At 38.6% G+C, this 21,306-nt stretch overlaps 1 protein-coding gene and 1 long non-coding RNA gene across 3 annotated transcripts in view; one reads left to right on the top strand and one right to left on the bottom strand.

Annotated features, from left to right (window-relative positions):
• pspc1 (paraspeckle component 1) overlaps positions 1–21,306 on the top strand; it is a 199,134-nt gene that overhangs the window by 123,453 nt on the left and 54,375 nt on the right. The gene's annotated exons all lie outside the window — the stretch shown is intronic.
• LOC307153746 lies at positions 6,267–13,066 on the bottom strand. Its single transcript, XR_013820200.1, has 4 exons — positions 12,908–13,066; positions 12,681–12,777; positions 12,482–12,546; positions 6,267–12,350 (listed from the first exon to the last, which is right to left on the bottom strand). It is a non-coding gene; the product is annotated as an uncharacterized lncRNA (long non-coding RNA).

Genomic DNA, 21,306 nt, shown 5'->3' with positions numbered 1-21,306 from the left:
ACCGGAAAGGCAAAGTCCGCTAAAAAAACGTGCCGACATGAAATTTCTCTGGACTTGTTTCTTTTTGCAATAGCACTACTGTGCTGTAACATGGTGTGTATAGCCGTGCTGGGCAACACTGGTAAAATTACACGAATCACGATCCTCTCGTTCACTGGTCCTCTCCCTGCTCTGCTCATGCTCTAAAAAAAAAAAGCTTTGTAGGACTGTACTTTATTTTGACAATTGGTCAAAAAATAAACCTGTTAAATCTGATTCTGCTGCATAGAACTGATTGAAGAATAATATATTGATATTTTATATTATTTTAATATAGGTACCAGTATTAGCCTTTTCACCATTTGTATCACTCCGCTTGTCTGTGTTTGCGCCACTTGCATCATTAAGCCAGTAGGTGGCGACAAGTGACTGTTTTTATGAGTGAACAATTGAACTTTAAACTGATTAGTGCCAAACACATTGATTAACTCAGGAAAGAAACAATTTCCTGAAACCTATCTTTAATGCTAATATAAATTGCTCATTTGCCTCTGGACACACAAAGATTGCACTGGTTTTTGATTGAAATGTAACATCTATGCAAAATAATCCTTGAAAGATTTCTCATTTAAGGCCGTTCCTGTTTGGAATATGTGATTGTATATTGTCAACAATAAGCAGAAACATTCTGCATTTCCATTTTGTAGTGTGGATAATTCATTGCAACATTTATCCTCATTCTCATTTTTAAGAATCTGTTATCTTGACATAATTTATGCTACTGCCCACTGACATGCTTTTAAAGCTATTGTTATCCAAATTTTTTGGCCTTTAAACACCTTAAAATGCACATATGTAGGTCCGAGAAATCCAAATTTATCGGGGGAGCATGTCCCCGATCCCCCTAACTACCTCACATTTGAATACGCATGACTGTGTGGTAATGTGTGCTGGTTACAGTGCCAGGGCTGAATTTTTGAGCCAGTTTGCCCCTGCATATATACAATATAAATTATTCTCTGTATCAAATCATTATTACCCAGCTCCTGATGTTTCGGGCTCATCCCCTGATGTTTTTAAAACCTAGAAACACCCCTGCAAATGCATATACAATATTATAACTTAAATAAGTAATAATCAAATAAAGAGACAATATATAAAAATTTTAAAAGTCTTACAGTTACAACTGGCCCTTTGAAGGGCAGCCATAATGCTGAAGTGGCCCTCAATGAAAATGAGTTTGACACCCCTGCTCTACAGTAAAAGACCTGGGTGTTATACTTGACTGCAACCTGTCTTTTGAAAATCATATTTCATATGTTACAAAAACAGCCTTTTTCCACCTTAGAAACATTTCTAAGCTACGTAATATGCTATCAGTTTCTGATGCAGAAAAGTTAGTTCATGCATTCATGACCTCGAGACTAGATTACTGTAATGCTTTATTAGCTGGTTGTCCTGCATCCTCAATAAACAAGCTACAGTTAGTCCAAAATGCCGCCGCTAGAGTTCTTACTAGATCAAGAAAATATGATCATATAACACCGATTTTATCATCACTACATTGGTTACCTATAAAGTTCCATATTAATTACAAGGTATTGCTACTGACTTATAAAGCCCTAAACGGCTTAGCTCCAGTCTATTTAACGGATCTTCTATCGCCCTATAATCCATCGCGCTCTTTAAGATCACTAAATTCGAGGCTTTTGGTCATACCTAGGATATCTAGGTCCACCAAAGGAGGGAGAGCATTTTCATATTTAGCTCCAAAACTCTGGAATAGCCTTCCTGATACTGTTCGTTGCTCAGACTCGCTCTCCCAGTTTAAAACTAGATTAAAGACGCATCTCTTCAGCCAGGCATTCATATAATACTTTTAATCTTACAGTTATATCCGGTCTCTAGTTCATAAACGCTAGAGGAGAACTGGCCCCCGACTGAGCCTGGGTTCTCCCAAGGTTTTTTTTTTTTCTCCATTAGGTCACCTGATGGAGTTTTTCGGTTCCTTGCCACTGTTGCCTTTGGCTTGCTCAGTTGGGGATATTTGGGGATACTTAATTTAATTAATCAATCAACAATACTATTGATCACTAGACACTAGAAACAAACATTGATGTATTATTTTAATTTAATACTGTGAAGCTGCTTTGATACAATCTGTATTGTGAAAAGCGCTATATAAATAAAGTTGACTTGACTTGACTTGAATGTTTTAGACTGAGAGTGCTGCCCACCCTAACCCACTCAGCATATCTATTCAAATGCTGAGACCCGAGTACAGGACTGGCAGGACTTTCTTGCTAAAACACAAACTCCAAGAGCCATTAAGAGTTTCAGTAAAACAGGACTGACCGGAGTCTTTTGCTAGAAAACTCTGATAATAATAATTTATACCTAACCTTAACATGCTAAATTCAATGTAAACCTAAATTAAACATTTTAATAAATTTGTAATCCCACACTTGGGATCATTGTCCTGTTGGAAGATCCAATGACACCCAAGCTTCAGCTTCCTCACTGACGGCATGATGTTTTCTCCTAGGGTTTTCTGATAAACAAAAATGAATCTTCCCTTCCATACTCAGCAGGTTTCCAGTGCCAGATGATGCAAAGCAGCCCCAGGGCATCACCATGCCAACACCATGCTTAACTGTAGGCAGAGTGTTCTTTTCAGCATATGCTTAATTCTTCTTCGTCCATACATAACGCTGAGCCATAGGGCAGAATAATTCCAGTTTTGTTTCATCGCGCCACATAGAGATGCGCGGATGGGCTATTATTTCATCCGCAACCGCATCACAAAACTCATCATCCGTCCGCCATCCATCCGCACCAACGTTTTTGACCAATTTTCAAAACCGCAACCGCCCACCATCCGCTGATTGGGAGATGCAAGGCGCTGCTGATGACAGCCGCGAGACTAGAAAGCTCTTACTTTCAGAATATCAGCAGTGAACTCCGTCTCCGATCGGCGCACAGGGACAAAAATAAATAAATAATTTAAATAAATAAATAAATAGCCTAAATTAAACGTGTTTCGGCAAAAACTGACCTTATCTGATAGGCTACTGTACATTATTTTCATTGTAGCCTAATAGAAAACGCATTTTGGCACATCATTTAGGCTTTTTCGTTGGTGCGCCATCAGCTAGGCAAAAGACAGATGAAATCTAATATTAATAATTGATCCATGTCGGTATACACAGCCTAATATTTTACACTTATAATGAAAAAATAGCCTATACAATCAAGATAGCCTATTTACATTTTAATTATTAAATCCAGGACATGGTTAGTTAATGAAACATGGATAAAAATTAAGATACAATTAATACCAAACGAAATTCGCTTTAAAGAAGGGCTTTGTGCTTTCTGTTTGAGGTCTCTGTGAAAGTTTGAAAGTCTTTTCTCAGAGCGGTCGCGTCCGTAATGGAGAACTGTCACGTAACATTGTTTTTTCCTCATAAATGCAAACACGAAAAATAAATGACAAAAGACTTTTTAAAAAAGACAAACCATCAATTTTTGGAAAAAATGTATGGATTTATAGCGTTTTGGTAAAAAAAAAAATGTATGGATTTCCTATTTCCTTTGTTTTTAATTCTCCTTTTTTGAGTTTGTCACGTACCTCCTTCGCCGGTGTTACCATCTGATAATAACAAGCAGTCTGCATAGACTGCATAGATAGTGTGCTTTGCAAAAAAATCCAAAAGCGATTTTTTTGTATGTAGGTAGTCAGATAACAATATCTAACAATGTATACATATATTTTTTTTATTTGTTTGGCTCAACCGCCCGCCACCCGCCCGAATTGAATTAAAATATTATTTTTCATCACGTCATCCGCCCGATCCGCGGTTTATCCGCGGCTATAACCGCCAACCGCGCATCTCTAGCGCCACAGAACAGAATCCCAAAACTTCTGTGGCTTATTTATATGATTTTGAGCAAGGTAGTGTAATGCACTTAACATCACTACATTGCTTTACTAAATTATTGCGTTTCGGGAGTCTGGACACTTGACGGAATTGTCTCTTGCACAATCAGCCAGTGTTGCATCGCAAGGTTATTATTTTTTTGCTTTTTTAAATTAGTTTTTATTTTAATATCGTTTTAGTTAGTTTCATTAATGGTATTGTTAGTTTTAGTTTAGTTTTTATTTTATTTAGTTTCAGTTTTAGTTTTAGTAATTATAGTTTAGCAGAGCAAACAGAACACTTTGAGTGTAGACCAAAGCGAGATGTTTAATTTCAGCAAAGTTTAATGTTTGCCCAGATAACAGTTAACTCTTGTCCAGACATCTTAATAAAAATGAAATAATGGTTTGAGATTGAACAAAGTACCAAATAAATGGAACTTTAAAAAAAAAAGTATATAAGAAAAAACGATGAAAAATTCAGACAAACTAATTCATATTAAAGAAGAAATATTGTTAAACGTGTCTAGTTTACTTTTTTCAGCTTTACAATGTAGCAGAGTGACCACTGGTACATTTAAAAAAAACAAAAAACAAAAAACAAAAACCCAATTCATCTGACTACAGCCAACACAACCTGCTGTGAAGCCAGTGTGATTAAAAAATGGAGTATCTATGCAGTGTGTGAGGGTGTACATGTTTTTATATCCCGGTGGGGACTTAAACCTGAATTCACAAAGACTCATGGGGACTCATGTCACTGTGGGGCCTAAATTGAGGTACACAAGCTTATAAATCATATAGAATGAGTTTTTTTGAAAATGTAAAAATGCAGAAAGTTGTGTGAAATGGGTAGGTTTAGGGGTTGGGTTAGTGTGTGTGTGTGTGTGATGGGTAGGTTTAGGGGTCGGGTTAGTGCAAGGAGACAGAATATACAGTTTGTACAGTATAAAAACCATTACGTCTATGGAGAGTCCCCACTAAGATAGTGGACCAGACTGTCTGTCTCTCTCTGTGTGTGTGTGTCTATCTGTCTGTCTGTCTGTCTGTGTGTGTGTGTCATGTCCTGGTATTCCCTACGTTGTGGGGAAATATCTCCACATGGATAATAATATTATTAGCAGTAAATGTTTTGTAAAAACAAATATAATAACAGCACCTTTCAGCCTGTCAACCTTCATGAAAACATGATATCTCAAACATACAGTAGCCTAGTACATTTAAGTTCTCTTTCAAACATTCGCTCGGTATCTCACTATGGGAAACGCCTCTGGGCGTGACAGATCCTGGAAGCACCAATCACACCACGTCTGTCAGTTGACAGACCAATCACGACAGTGATGCGGGAGTCCCAACTCCCTAATATATACCACTGCCTGTGGTCCTGTCCGTGTGCATGCGGTTCAATGATATCAGGCAAGGATCCTCATACTTTGTGCATCGCATGCCTGGGGGGTGAGACACGCTCAGGCAGCGCTCGCGAACCCCGAGTGCTGTCCTCACTGTTCTCTATTCCCGTCAAGGTAGGGTTGCCAACTTCAGAAAAGAAAAATGCGGGACAATCGTGGTTCTTTACTGGAGAATATGGGACACTCAAAGTATTTGTACTGTAGCCTATCACACAGTATATGTAATTTCAGGTTTGTATGTATTTAAAAGTTTATCAGACATAAACACATTTGTTTTGTTTAACCTATTTATGTACAATTTAATTCTAAAACGAATTTAAGTTCACACAAAAAAAAGTCACATTACACACAAACCATAGTTCAAAATAATAGCATTTATCTGAAATGGAAAGCTTTTGTAACATTATACACTACATTTTAAAGAAATTAAAGAAAGTAATAGTTTACTTTTATTCAGCAAGGATGCATTAAAGTAATCAAAAGTGACAGTAAAGACATTTATAATGTTACAAAAGTTTTTTTTTTTTTTTTGGATAAAATCCACTTTGATCCTTCTATTCATTAAAGAATCCTGACTTTTTAAAAAAAAAACATTAATAATAATCAGAAATGTTTATTGGGCAGCAAATCACATCAGCATATTATTCCCTCAGGAAGATTTCATGTTTTCTTGCGTGGCTGGATGTTGGACTCATGAACAATAATCACATTGTTTGAATTCATTAAAACTGATTTGCTGAAATCAAAACCCGGTCGGACAGTGAAAGGGATTAGCCAGCGCGAGTCTGGATTGAACCGGGAGCGACCAGACAGCAGAGGATTCTGTTCACAAAAAACAATGATTTGTCCCAAAAGAATAATTAATTCTCAATTTAGAGTTTGTTATTCGTATGGTCTATGAGTGTGGACTGTGATTGGATGATGACCGGTGTCGTGATCATTCTCAAGTGTCGTGTTGCTGTTGTATCAGTCAGTGCGTGGTTAGATCAGCGTAGCAGTCAATAAACGGGACAAGGGAGGTCCCGTACGGGACAAATAAATTAGGCCCAATATACGGGACGTCCCGGCTAATTCGGGACAGTTGGCATACCTACGTCAAGGGCAGGGCCGTTTGAAGGAATTTGGGGGCCCCAAGCAAAATGGACACGGAGGCCCCCCCAATAAAAAACATATTATAATATGTAACCATATTCCATCCAAATACAAGCAGCAGCCGTCAGGCAGGTAGCTAACATAAACATATTTTTTTCTAGCCTACGGTAGGCTGCCTACTGCTGCAAAATTACACTATTTGTACAAGACAAGTGGAGCTATTTTATCCAGTGTAATTTATCACTTACCACTAGGGGTGTAACAAAATTCACGGTTCGGTTCAATACGATACACTTGTGTTACGGTTTGGTACGTTTTCGATACAGCAAAAAGAAAGAAATGCCAGAGAAATTTCCTTGATTTATTTATTTTTCTTCTTCTTTTTTAATTAAAACTAACATCATAAAATATGATTATTATTTTTTTACTTTGAGCAATTCTGGAGCTATAATTGACTCTTCTTAGGAGCATATAAAACAAAACAGCTCATTGGAAAAAATTAAATGTAATATTGTAGTAGTTATAAACAAATGTTTATTTTAGTTCAGATTAACATTTGAGGGCATTGTATTCATAATGTCAAAATAAAACCAACGTAATGTTACTTGAAGGCATTATAGCCTACTATTCCTGCCAAACTATGTGAATGTTTCTCACTAGATCTCGCAGCGATGTTATTACTTCTGTGGCGAATTCAAATGCTTTCTTTACTGGATCTCTTATTAGCGCTGTGTAGTAACAGTGTCGCTTGATCAAGATCAGCTGGCGCTGCACTGGTCCAAACTGATAAACAACGGTCCGTCAACCACACAATAACGAGCAGTTTCGTTCCACTTGCATTACATTTGCCATTTGATGTTGGGCAATGTTGTGGTCGCGCCGGCGTCTCTACATTATGAGCGCGCTTGCCACGCGCGACCCGCCTACATTTGAAATAACGAAATTTTGGTCGGCAGGAAAAATGGTCCTAACCATTCGGTTTGAAAATGCGTACCGAAAACCGAACCGAAAGCCTCGTACCGAACGGTTCAATACGAATACGTGTATCGTTACACCCCTACTTACCACTATCTTGTTTTTTCTTTCCTCATCTTCCTTTCTCTTCATTCTTTTCTGGCTTCCTGAAGCATAATTCCGCTTCATGATGACTGTCGAGGAGTTTTTTGTATTTTGCGGCAGCAGAGATCACGTGATTGGCTGGCTGCTGTCAGCGACTACTAAGAGGGACCCCCTTGAGGGGGATCCCGATAACAGTGTCATTGCACTTTACTACATTGACTATCAAAGGGGCGCTCACACAGTTTGTCGTTGCATTTTATTCTTAACCAGTCGTTGTCTTGGGGCCCCAGGCCAGCTCGGGGCCCCAAGCAATTGCTTGGTTTGCTTGCCTTGTCGCGACGGGCCTGGTCAAGGGTGCTAGAGAGAAGAGTGCGGGTCGCGGCCACTAACAAGGGAGATCCCTGCTTTTCTCCACCGCCCGCAGAGGAGACTAAACAGCCCCCTGCGTCATGCAGCTGGGGCGAATTTATGAACGAAGTCTCCCCCCAACTACCTCCCCTCTTTGGATCCTTTACGGATGTAAGAGAGGAGGACAAGGATGATGATGACGCAATCCTCCCACCGAATCCCTCCCGGCCAGGCAGCACGTTAAACGAAGGTTTACCCTCCCCAGCTCAGGCGGAGCTCGACCTACTGGAAATGTGCCGGAGTGCGGCGGCAAAACTCTCCATAGACTGGCTGTCGCAGCAGACGAGCCAGGGAACGGAGAGAGATCTCAGTGACGGCAAGAGACCGTCACGTGGCCCACCAGTTAAACAGCTCATTCCAGCGGTCCTCGCATGCGTTTCAGAGATGAAACGTTTCTGGGATAAGCCTTTTTCACACAGGGTTCCTGTAAAAGGATTTTCTAGTCTGGATGTCGATAACATGGAGGAGTTAGGGACGTCAAATTCCCCTCCTGTTGAGCTGTCAGTTGCACATCATCTCCACCCTAACCGCAGGGGAGCCTTTTCCTCGGCTTCATCTTCACTGCCAGGATGCACTGAGTGCCTAGCAGCCTCAGTTTTTCAGAAGATTTATTGTTCTTCTGCACTGGCAGTTAATTTACCCTCCCTCCACCCACGGGGTTACAACAGAGGGCAGAGGGCTTTTTTCTAAAAGATGTGTGCTGTGAAAATAATAAACACATTCCCTGTGCATCCAGGCAGTGGGTCGAGGGCACAGCAATGTTTTAAAAGAAAAACACACACAAAAACAAAATTATCAAAACAGCTATTCCACTGTGTCCAAGTCCACTGTCAAGTCCACTGTGTGGCTTGTGTCCAAAACGCCACTTCAAACGCAGTGACGTCACTCTGCATCCGTCAGTGGAGAGATCGCTCTTTTCTCGAGTCAAGGACTCTGCTGGGAGCAGTTCCTCTGAGAAAGGTGGTTACAATGGATGCGTCACTCACAGGTTGGGATGCAGTGTGCGAGGGAAGGATAGCGAAGGGGAAATGGCCCGTCTCGCTACAAAACGCACACATAAACTTCCTGGAACTGTTAACAGTGTTTCTGGCACTGAAACATTTTGTGCGGTTCCTAAGGAACCACCACATTTTCATCAGATCAGCCACAATGGCGGTGGCATACATAAATCGCCAAGGAGGCACACGTTCCCATCTGCTTCACAGTCTGGCACGGAAACTAATCGTGTGGGGCGTGAAGCATTTTCATTCACTACGGGCAACCCATGTCCCGGGAATAATGAATGTGGGGGCGGATCTCCTGTCCAGACGAAATCCTCTGTATGGAGAATGGACTCTCCACCATCAGGTAATGAGTCAGTTGTGGGAGAAGTTCAGCCGAGCTGCCATTGATCTCTTTCCCTCGCACGAAAACACTCTATTGTGCCCTCTATTCTTCTCTCTGGCGAGAGACGGTGTGCCAAAATGCACTACTGTACACGGTTCCTCCACTGAGTCTGATCGTTCCAACTTTAAGAAGGGTAAGGGAGTATGGTCACTAAGTCATAATGATTGCCCCGAACTGGCCAGGGAAGTTGACAGAGATAAATCAACTCCTTTGCGACCAGCCTTGGCCTCTCCTGTTGCGCAGGGACCTTCTCTCAGCGCGCTGGGAGATCTTTCACCCAGCCCCAGACAAAGTGACTCTTTGGGCCTGGAGCGGTTAAACTTGAGTGTGAAGGATTTGCCTCCGAGGGTGATTGAAACAATTCAGAACACGAGCAGCTTCAACGCGCTGTCCATATGATCGGAAATGGAGTGTGTTTGAGCGATGGTGCGCACAGACACATCGTTCAGGGTAAGAGGGCAGAGCCTTTTCAACTGTTAAGGTTTATCTTGCCGCAATTTATGTGTGTCATGTGGAGATTGACAGAAACACCATAGGTCAACACCAGCTTGTATACAGGTTTATGAGAGGTGCACGGCATTTGAACATGGTTTCAAAGCCATTGATTCTGCCGTGGGATCTGTCTGTGGTCCTTAACGCTCTATCTCAGCCCCCTTTTGAGCCTATAGAGAGTGTTGAATTAAAGCTTCTTTCACTAAAGGCTGCTTTATTATTGGCTCTTTCGACTGCAAAGCGGGTTAGTGAACTTCACACGTTATCGGTTCACGACTCCTGTATGCAGTTCTCAAAACGAATCCAGCGTTTGTGCCTAAAGTTAGCGGGTCAGCTCTCGCCTGTAAACAGGTGGATTTACTGGCTTTCCATCCACAGCCTTTTTCCTCGTCAGAGGATGCGCGGCCTCATTGCTTGTGCACTGTCCGTGCGTTGTGTCACTATGTGGACAGAATGAAAGCACTAAGGAAGAGTAATGAGTTATTTGTTTCATGGGATGATTCTCATAAAGGGAAACCTATTTCGCATCATCTCCTGTCCCACTGGGTGGTGGAAGCTATTATATTAGGTTATAATGGCATGGGTCTCTGTCCTCCGGAAGGAGGGCTCATTTTACCAGAGGTTTGGCTAGCTCATGGGCACTGTTTAAGAGCGTTTCAGTTCAGAACATATGTTGGGCTTCGCCTCACACATTTGTCCGATTTTGTAGACTGGATGTCACTGAGCCATCACTGGCTCATTCCATCCTAAGTGTGTAAAAAAAAATAAAAAATAAAAAATCGTTTGTTACAAACATCACTGAGTTGGTTGACATGCCTGCTTCATACAGCATATCTGCAATATGGGAGTTGTATATATCCCATAGTGAGATACCGAGCGAATGTTTGAAAGAGAACGTTGTTACTTTGGTTGGTTCTTTAAATTAGTTTTATTTTTTCATTATTTTCAGTTTTCAACTTTGAACATTCAAAATGCAGCTGAAAACCCATCTCTTCCGTGAGCACTTAACCTCATAATAAAAAATTAAAAAATCTTTCCTTTTTCTTTAATCCTCCCTTATCGGGCTTATGCTATTATGCTACTCTGAACAATGCCTGAACTTCGTATTTTGAGCACTTCTTGCGTTGTTTTTGCCTCTTCACGATGACTCGCTTAATTTAGTCCTAAATTGTAAGTCGCTTTGGACAAAAGCATCTGCTAAATGACTAAATGTAAATATAAACTGAATTCTGTTTTTGTATTCTGCTTAGATACACTATGCAACTTTTTTGTTCAAAATTTTTCAAATGTATATAATGAGTGAGTACATCATGAATCCATCTTCCAAACCGTGTTTTTGTCTCATCTTAAATCACGCATATAATAAGTGTTCATATTCAGACTATTTTAAGCCAACCGCTGCGGAGTACCACAGTACCTACGTGATTGATCATATACATAAACATAGAGAAGTAGCTCCGGCTACAAAATACAAACGGTTAAAATTAATGAAAAACAAGCTCAGCCATCACTCTAAATTCGGTAAGATGCTACGACCCGCTTGTTTCAAGCCGCAACATAAAAGAGGGATCGGACAACAGCATTTAATTAATGCAAAGGTTTTATTAAATTAAACAAATACCACAATAAATAATAATAAACAGAAGTCTAGGGATAATAAATGGAAAACAAATAAATAAACAAAATAACTACAACAGAATATCAAGCTACATGTGTAAGCAGAGAAACAACAATGAGCCACTCCTGAGAGTATCTCCCAGAGAGTGCCTCCCCCCAAATAATGCACAGCATTCTTTTATACTCTAGCTCAGGGATGGGCAACTTCGGTCTTGGAGGGCCACTGTCCTACAGAGTTTATGTAACAGGTGTCTAAGAATTTAACAATTAATTAATTAAATTGCTGTTGGTGCAAATAGATTTATCAGAAGATTTTAAAATTTGTAAAGGAGGTAACGGGTTGTGGTGAGAAACAACAGACAACACAAGTTAGATACGAACTGGTATGTAATTTGATTTACAGTGAAAATAATAAACAGAATTGGGGGAAAGGTAGTTACAATATAAGACAATAATACACAAAGTTCAGCATGAAAATCTCCCCTTGAGTGCACTCTTCTTTTACCCCAAAAACATACACAGACAGGTGATTGAAATGACAAAAAAAAAAAAAAAAAAAACCAAATAATGGAGTGGTTTCTTTCTTTCTCTAAAAACACTTTTTTTTCTCAACACGTCACAATTATCAATGGTTTAATCAAGCAAGGATCTCAATAATCAAATTTGGTTATGGGTAACCATACACCATAAAGAGTGTTCAGTGCTCTTCAAAAAAAACACGGATCAGTTTCCTATCAGTCCCTGTATTTGTCAGTCAAAATCGACAGGGAACTTAATAGTCTCTAAATAGTAATTGTCTTGCTTAACAAGCAAGACTGGAGAATGAAAGAAAGGATATTGTCCTCTTCTTTATGAATCGTCCTTTCTCTGTAGCAGATTCGGGTGGCTCGCCATCAAACGTGAAATTTCAAGGGATGTCGCAGAAGATCACAATCCGTGGGAACCAAGGAAAAAAAAATAGAAATACAGGGAAGAAGAAAAAACCTGGCCTGTTCACAGACCAGAGCACTCATTTAGTGATTTCAGAAATAATTTCACATCAAAGATCGAAACAATCAAAACAAACAATTAAACATACAAATATCATTTTTTCAAGAAATGATAAATTACACTAATTTACCTCTAGAACAATCGCATTTGATCTTTCTCACGCAGGCGCATGTGACCAATAATGGCGCCGGTGAACTGAAATGGAGGAATAACCACGCGGTTCACTATGACCACACTTAGAGTAATTTAGAATGAAATAGTAAAATTAAACAATAGAACATAGCAATATTGTTTCCACAAGAACTTTTAATCCTATATTAATCATTTACCTCTATATTAATCGTCTTTTGCTTTCACCCAGGCGCGTCTCACAGGCACGCACGGCCAGCAATGGCGTCAGTGAACGAGGAACACCCACGCGGTTCACTATACCCACAGACGGTTGAAATGCGACATGAAAATGGAGAATTGTTTGATCGAACAAATTAATATTTTTTCATCGTGTTATTAAGTTTATACATGAACTTTTTCCATTTATAAGGTTATGCTGACTCACCGGAGTAAAATGTGACTCAATAACATTCACTCAGCTTCTCCATACACTTCACGATATGAAATGAATCAAATTAACGGGTGTTTCTACTTTTCTCTTAACTATATAATGTTATCTTCGATCACGGCGATCAACTCACGTCTTCTCTCCTCTACGTTCAGTTCTCTCTTTTCTCGTTACACAGGCGCGCGCGCGTCCACACACACAGCGCGTGATGACGGAGCATTCTCATTGGTCAATCACAAATCAACCAATAATAATTTAAAACTTCAACAGTTTTACCTAAATCGCTTTTACACATCACTTTTAAACCTTTATTAAGGAATTAGATGTTAATAAATTGTGAATAAATTACACTTGATCTCCTTTATTTAACCTGGGTTACATTTAGCTTCAACCCTAATCAAACACACCTGAACAAGCCAATCAAGGTCCTCAGGATTACTAGAAAATTACAGGCAGGTTTTTTTTTCAGGGTTGGAGCTAAACAGTGGCCCTCCAGGACCGAAGTTGCCCATCCCTGCTCTAGCTAATCATCAAGTAGTAGGGGAGAACCAATCAGAACTCTCAAGCTCTTGGACCAATAGGATCAGGAGACTTATATTTTTAATGTTTCAGTTTAACTAATACCCTGTCTACACCGGACGTGAGTGGTGCGATGCAACACACAAAATCACAGACAGTAAACTCATGCCTCGTTCTATTTCTGACATACTCCAAAGCGTCTGAGCTACTTTTAACACAAAGAACAAATGGATTTGCAACGGTCATTTTATCATGTCCAGTGTAGACATCCTCAAGCTGTTGCGGCAAGGCGTGACACAACGTCCAGTGTAGACACGGTTTTGCACACTACATGCAGCATATTATGTATTATATAACGGTTAGTTCCAATCCTTGATTCTCATTGGTCAATGGCTGTTTTTTTATTCACGATAAAACACGGATATGACTGCTTCACCCACCGGTTCTATGTATCACTACACAACACACCTACAGTAACAACCACTCTTAGCAACGTTAACATATGTTTTCATTGATATTGTTCATTGAAGCTTATAGAGTAGAGTATTGTGAGAGATCGAGTATGCGAGTGTACCTGCATAACAGTAGATATAGCATTTTCTTTCAGGTCAGTCCTATATTCGTAATAAAAAATATGTTTGAATGTCTGCTGCATATCTTGTCCTTTTAACAGTTAAGGGGTTTTCCCATGCCCTGACACACTAGCCATGAGTGAATTTAGATAAACGTAGGGGAGTGCATGTCCTGAAAGGTTGAAACTTCCTGCACTTGAGCACCAAAGTTACATGGTGTACCTTTAAATTTTCCCGAGGTTATGATGTCATCAATAAGTGAAAGCAATTTGTGTTACTATGATAATTCAGGTCGAATGTCTAATTATTATTTAGCACCTCTACTAAGATGGCAAAGTCTTCCTTTCCATCGCAAAAAACAATCACCGTTTTCATGAACAGCTCCCTACATAACACGATAGTTCAAGTAACTAATATATTACAATTGTGACAAGATTAAGGGATTATAATATCCCTAAAAGGAAAACCAAAAGAAAAACCATATATTAGGAGTATGTTATCTCACTTTTCAAACACACTTTGGGAGCCGATGCCTGAAACGGGAGGTGGAGAAGGTTTAGATGTTTCTGGCTTATATATATATATATATATATATATATATATATATTAGGGGTGTGCAAAGCAGCCGGTATTTGTATCTGTATTTGTATTTGTTGAGGGGGGAAAAGTATTTGTATTTGTATTCGAGTAAAATTCAAAATAGGTGTAAAAATCCAGTTTTTTTGCGTTACACTTCTAATTTACATTATAGTGTAAGTATTCTTAAATTATATCCATTATAATAATTATGGATATGCAATATTGGTTGATGTTTTTCCATAAATCCAGCAATGAACATGTAACAAGGAACGTCATTGAAAAGAAAATAACATAACAGCCATTACCTACGTTAACGTTACTCTGTCAACAGCCTATTGTCTAAATTACCGAGCTAACCGAGCTACTAGTGTTGTCACGGTACCAACATTTCAGTATTCGTTACCAATACCAGTGAAAATCCACGGTTCTCGGTACCAATTTCGGTACCAAAGCTTAATTTAGATTAAATTTACATATATTAAAGTGTATATCACGGTTACAAAGATGGAAACTGTAGTATTAAAAACACTTTACAATAAGATTCTATTTGTTAGATAACATTAGATAAAATGACCTAACAATAAACAATAGTTATATACTATTGCAATTATTCTCCTTGGGGTTAATTTAAAAATACATTTTTAAAATCAAAAGTTAACATTATTTATGTTAACATTATTTAATGCACAAGGAATGAAGTGAACAAACATGACCAATCAAGTGCTTGTATTAAATAACATTCACAAACATTAATTAATGTTGTAAAAATATATTGTTCACTCAATGTGTTTATGTTAGATAACGCATTAAGTAATGTTAATGAATGGTATCTCATTGTAGTGTTACCAAATACAGGAGATAAAACGTGTTTACTTTTATTTAATCCAAAACTGCATTCATATTTCATTTTAAAAGGGCTTTTTAAACCTGCTAAGAGTTATCCAGCCAAGAACTGCTTTTCTGACGGACTGATATTAATGACATAATGACGGCTTTTTATTTCATTTCTCATCTCCATAAATATATCTAAAGCTAATGCATCATGGAGAGCGCAGTTCGCACCGCTTTCTCCTTTCCACAAGCGCTTGCTCTCTCGTGGCGTCTGTCGTTGCTATGCAAACATGGACATAGGCGCGCCTGGAAAAACGAGCGCGCCGCTCGCTTCTGTTATAAGCGCGCTTGCCGCGCGCCTACATTTGAAAAAAACGCGCTATGTGATTGTGAACGGCCACTATGACAACGTGACATTAGCCTAATCCAAAATATTTCCATATGTGGCTCTTTCCTCCTTTCTTATCAACAAGTGGATTTACAGCCACCACATCAGCAGCACCGCCGGTCGCCATGTCTCATGAGGAAACGCAGCTTTTTGATATAAAGTTTTTCTTGTTCCCGAATACAAATATTTTTTAAGTATTTGTTCGAAATAAGTATTCGTAAAAAACACATTATTTGTGCCTTTCCGAATACCGTATTCGAGTTCGGCTCCACCCCTAATATATATATATATATATATATATATATATATATATATAAGAAAGAAAATATTACTTGTCTTACCTTATTCTGATTTTATGATACACTCAAAATATTCCACAACATTAATTAACATTGATTAACCCGTGGTAAAATATTCTCACCATCACATACCTAGTATATTTTAATATAGATACAATAGGCCTACCTGATTTTGAACACAAGAGTGCAGTATAGCACTATGAATGACATGATTTATTTATTTTTTGGACTAAAAAAAACATTCTAGCTGTTTTTAAACTTAAACAATTATTAAATTGAAAAAAAAAAAGAATAAAATGGGTTTAGTTCTGATATTTGTATAATTTTATATAGAAATAAATGGTGTATAATTACATTTTTAGAAGATATGAGGCTTTTAGTGTTTCCATTTTTGACATTATTTTAATCCCTCGCCATAGCAAAACCGTTTGAGATATGTATTATCCATTCACAATTTAGCATCTTTAATGTATTTTAATCATGTTTAAAAATTTGGTGGGAATAAAATAAACCACTTAAGAGGAGTGGGTAAAAATTCAGAGGCTGATTTTGCACATAAATCCAAATTCAAACCAAAATATCTGACTTCCTGTTGGTCGGAGCTAATGAATTTAAATTAGAAAGTTGTCTGGCTCGATGAGTCCAATATACATACTGATTTTTGTAACTGTGGGTAAAACTAACCCCCCCACTTTTGTCAAAAACATTTTGAAAGTGACACACTTCCTGCTGCCAGTTGGTGGCGCTATAACTTTGACTCACAATAGTTACATCCATCTGATCGGCCTCTTACCACGAACACACTGCTGAAGTTTCATCAAGATCAGTTAACCTGTTAAGCTGCACCCCCACTTTTAAAAAATCCCCAGAAATGACATACCCAAACTGAAACAGATACAGTTCATGAACCCTTTGTACTAAAAGCACAAGTATGATCTCATTTGAAAGCTGACACCTGGCAGTTTATTGTAAATGTAGAATTAATTATTGTCATAATGAAAAAAATTTTTATAAATAGCTTCAAAGTTTTGTAAAGTTATTAGAAATTATTTTTTATGAAACATCCTTATGAAAATAAAATTGAAGTTGGCACTGTAGCAATCTAGAAATGCACTACAGCTAAAGCCACATGTCTAAACATTTTATGTTTAAAATCTGAAGATAATAAGTCCAAAACTCTGTATTTAGTTAAATGTTTTTCAAGACCATGTCAATGACTTTATTTTGATTTGCTACTTTAAAATGCTACTGATGTTTATTGCCATCTTCTAAACATCAATTCAGTATATTGTCTCTATTGTTTTGTGGTGCAAACGAGCCCCATTCAGTCTCAGTCTCCCCCTGCACACATTCACACCTCTCCAGCCTGGTTATGGCTCTAAATATGCATTTCTTTTGTCTGCATTATAGTTACTAACGACTGGCTATTCACAGGCTATCCATAGGGTTTCAGTCCCTAATTTCTTTTATCAAAGTTCACCTCACATTTAAACTGTATCAAATGCATTTCTTGAATAAAGAAACTTTCAGTAAGCATTCAAAAAATCATAAAAGTATAAATTTCTAGGTTGCAGGTGCACCTAGGGCTAGCTAGCATGTTAGCTTAGCACACCATCAATACACGACAATTTATGAGATTAAAACCATGTTTGTGCTCCAAACTTACTTCATAACGCAAGACGAGTGTTTTAAATAATCTTCTGTGATCTAATTTGGCTTCAGATAAAAAAATCAGACAGAAAATATACTATTGTATGGTATTCTGCACAATGACAGTCTATATAGATTAGCATTACATTATAAATATAATCTATTATTATGGAAATACCTGGCATGGCTTGAAAAACACAGGTAACTCAAATATCATTGCAAACATGTTTATTGTCTTCAAAACGTCGTATCTGCATGTTACAGCGCGATCTCTTGTTAGCTTTGTGTGTATCAGTGACGTCCTGGAATGTCACATGATCATGGCTCTTCTTCATGTTCCATATATGGACTATTATTGTGCATATAGCGCCCTCAGGCTATTGGTATGAATTGAAAACACAGTATCAGAGTATCTAACCGCTCATAATGATTACATCGACGCATTTGGGTATAAATTCAATAAATATTATTCCTGTCTATAGAAATATGATGTAAATCTATGAGAATCTATCAATATTTCTCCAAATATGCACATTTTTGAGCTAAAGCCCTGAGGGACGTTGTTTTGTGTATCGCTGTCATGGCGACAGCACGGGAGTTTTTTATGAATGAAAGCGGCTGACGCGCATAATTCATATTAAAGGTATCGACTCATTTTTTCATTTCATAACTCCTGACACAAATTAAGAAATAACTGTCGCTATAAGTTTCTCAGAATACAATAGTGGTCAAATACTGAAACTTGAGTCTTATATCTTTTTAATGATGTATAGTTTGTCAAGGTATAACATTAAATCTGATAGTAACTTTGAACTATATATAAAAAAAAACGCTTCAGTGCGCCCGCGCACTGGCAACGGTTAACAGGTTAATGTGTGCAGAAGTTATACCACTTCGTGTTTCTCTTTTCTCGCCATAAATTTGTGTCCCCGCCACGGCCAAACCGTTGGAGATATCAAAAATCCGTCCGCAATATAGCATCCTCAATGTGTTGACTTCATGCTGACCGAGTTTGGAGGCGATTGGATGAATTCTCTAGGAGGAGTACATCAAATTCCACAGCAAGCGTTTTTTTTCAAAGAACCCATAATAGCCAACTTCCTGTTGGGCTGGCGTAAAACTTGACCGAGGGAAAGTTGTTTGGCCCGATGAGATCTATATGTGTACCGAGTTTCATATTAATTCATGCAAGCGTGTTTGATATATGGACCAAGTTTTCAGACCCCGTTCAAGGGGGTTGAGCCCCTCTGCCACGCCCATTTCTGAAACTTTTCACATGTCTACTGGCTAATAAGTGTGATGTGTCTGTCGAGTTTCATCCAATTTGAAGCATGCTAAGAGTCTCAAAAGCATCCGAAAATAATATTAAAGTCTGATGCGTTGCCACGGCAACAGTATCTAAGATATCAATAATCCTTCCACAGGTCTACATCTGCCGTGTTTTTACATTATACACATACAGTTTGAAGCAAATCGGGTAAAACTAAGAGGGCGATTTCAAAGCATTTTGAAAGTGACAAACGTCCTGCTGCCAGTTGGTGGCGCTATAACTTTGACTCACAATAGTCACATCCATGTGATCGGCCTCTTACAACGAACACACTGCGGAAGTTTCATCAAGATCAGTTAATGTATGCAGAAGTTATAACACACTTCCTGTGTCCCATTATTCGCCATACATTTGTTTCCTCGCCACGGCCAAACCGTTCGAGATATCAAAAATCCGTTCGCAAGAATTCATCCTCAATGTCTTGACTTCATTCACATCGAGTTTGGTGGCGATCGGATGAATTCCCTAGGAGGAGTATTTCACATTCCATTGTATGCGTTTTCCAAACAACGTATAATAACCGACTTCCTGTTGGGCTTTAGTAAAATTTAGAGCACGAAAGTTGTTCGGCCCGATGAGATCTATATGTGTACCGAGTTTCATATTAATTCATGCAAGCGTGTTTGATCTATGGACCAAGTTTTCAGACCCCGTTCAAGGGGGCGCTGTTGAGCCCCCCTGCCACGCCCGGGTACCAGCTTCAGCCCAGCCCTGATGGCCGTGGGTTCTGAACTGTGTGCAAAGTTTCAAGAGTTTTCTTCTTTTTTTTTTTAAATATGTTTATTGTGCAAACTTCCAAGCATGTTACAGACAATAAACAGGTCAACTGTAAATAAGAAGTCTGGCATTTTCCCATTTTCTTTTCCCTGGAGGTAGATCTTTTATGTAAAAGAACATAGATGAAAAAAAAAAATAAATAAATAAATAAATAAAATAAAATAAAATAAATAATAGTAAAAAACAAAACAAAAACAAAAAACCGGTAACAACAACAATAATAAATAATAATAACAATAGTAATGAAACACTCAAAAACAAAAACAGAAAAGAAAAAGGTATTCGATCAAATTTAAGAGTCTAACGAAGTTAGGGAGTTAACATAAGAGAGAAATGGGTCCCATGTACTATGAAATCGTTTCACAGATCCTCTAACTGTATGTTTAATTTTTTCTAAATGAAGAAAAGACATTAAATCTTTTAACCAAGAGGTTGAGCCAGGGGGATTAGGACTCTTCCAATGCAGCAATATGCGTCGCTTGGCTATGAGGGCAGAAAACGCAACAAGGTCAGCTTGATATTTATTAAACCTGCCCACAGGGGGCACACCAAAGATAGCGATTAGAGGGCATGGGGTCAGGGGGATGCCCAGAATTACAGAAAGGGAGTTGAAGAAAGACGACCAGAAGGAGTCGAGCTTAGGGCAGGAGAAAAACGTGTGTGTGTGATCTGCAGGGGAAAGGGAACATCTAATACAAGAATCATCCGTGTCAGGGAATAATCTCTTTAGCCTGGCCTTAGTGTAGTGGATCCTATGTACCACCTTAAACTGAATAAGGCTCAAACGAGCACAAGTGCAAGTGGAACTGATCCTAAGCAGTGACTCTCTCCACCAGTCCTCGTCTAGTGCCAGCCCAAGCTCTTTTTCCCATGTATCCTTTAGCCATAAAAGGGAAGATACTTGCGAAGAGAGTAAAAGATTGTAAATTGGTCCAATGCTGTTTTGTGACGCTGATGAAGACATTATATTATCTAAAAGAGTCTCCTCGGGTAGGTTAGGAAAGGATGTAAAATTAATTTTAACAAAACTACGAAGTTGGAAATATCTGAATCGACCATGAATAGATAAGCTAAATTTAGTAACAAGGTTTTCCCAACTACCAAATATTTTGTCTAGGGAGAGATCACAAAAAGAGACCAGACCTTTCTTTTTCCATAATTTAAAAGTTGGGTCTAGCAAAGAAGGTAGAAAGAGGTGGTTATTGCAAATAGGGGAAAGGACAGAAGGAGATTTTAATCCAAAATGTAGCCTGAACTGTTTCCAGATTTTTAGCGAAGAAAGTACAACAGGGTTATTAGTATACTGAGAAGGCCGCGTTGTAAGTGGAGCAAAAAGCAGTGCGGGCAGAGATGAAGTGCAAGAGCTGGCTTCTATAATGCACCAGTTAGTGTCAGGGGAATGATACCAAGTTTTAAGCTTTTGGAGATTAGCAGCCCAATAATACAACTGA

Source organism: Squalius cephalus (genome assembly GCF_949319135.1).
Source record: "Squalius cephalus genome assembly, chromosome: 2".
Lineage (NCBI taxonomy): Eukaryota > Metazoa > Chordata > Actinopteri > Cypriniformes > Leuciscidae > Squalius > Squalius cephalus.
Note: the sequence above shows the minus strand (reverse complement) of the source record. Positions and strands in the feature narration are given on the sequence as shown.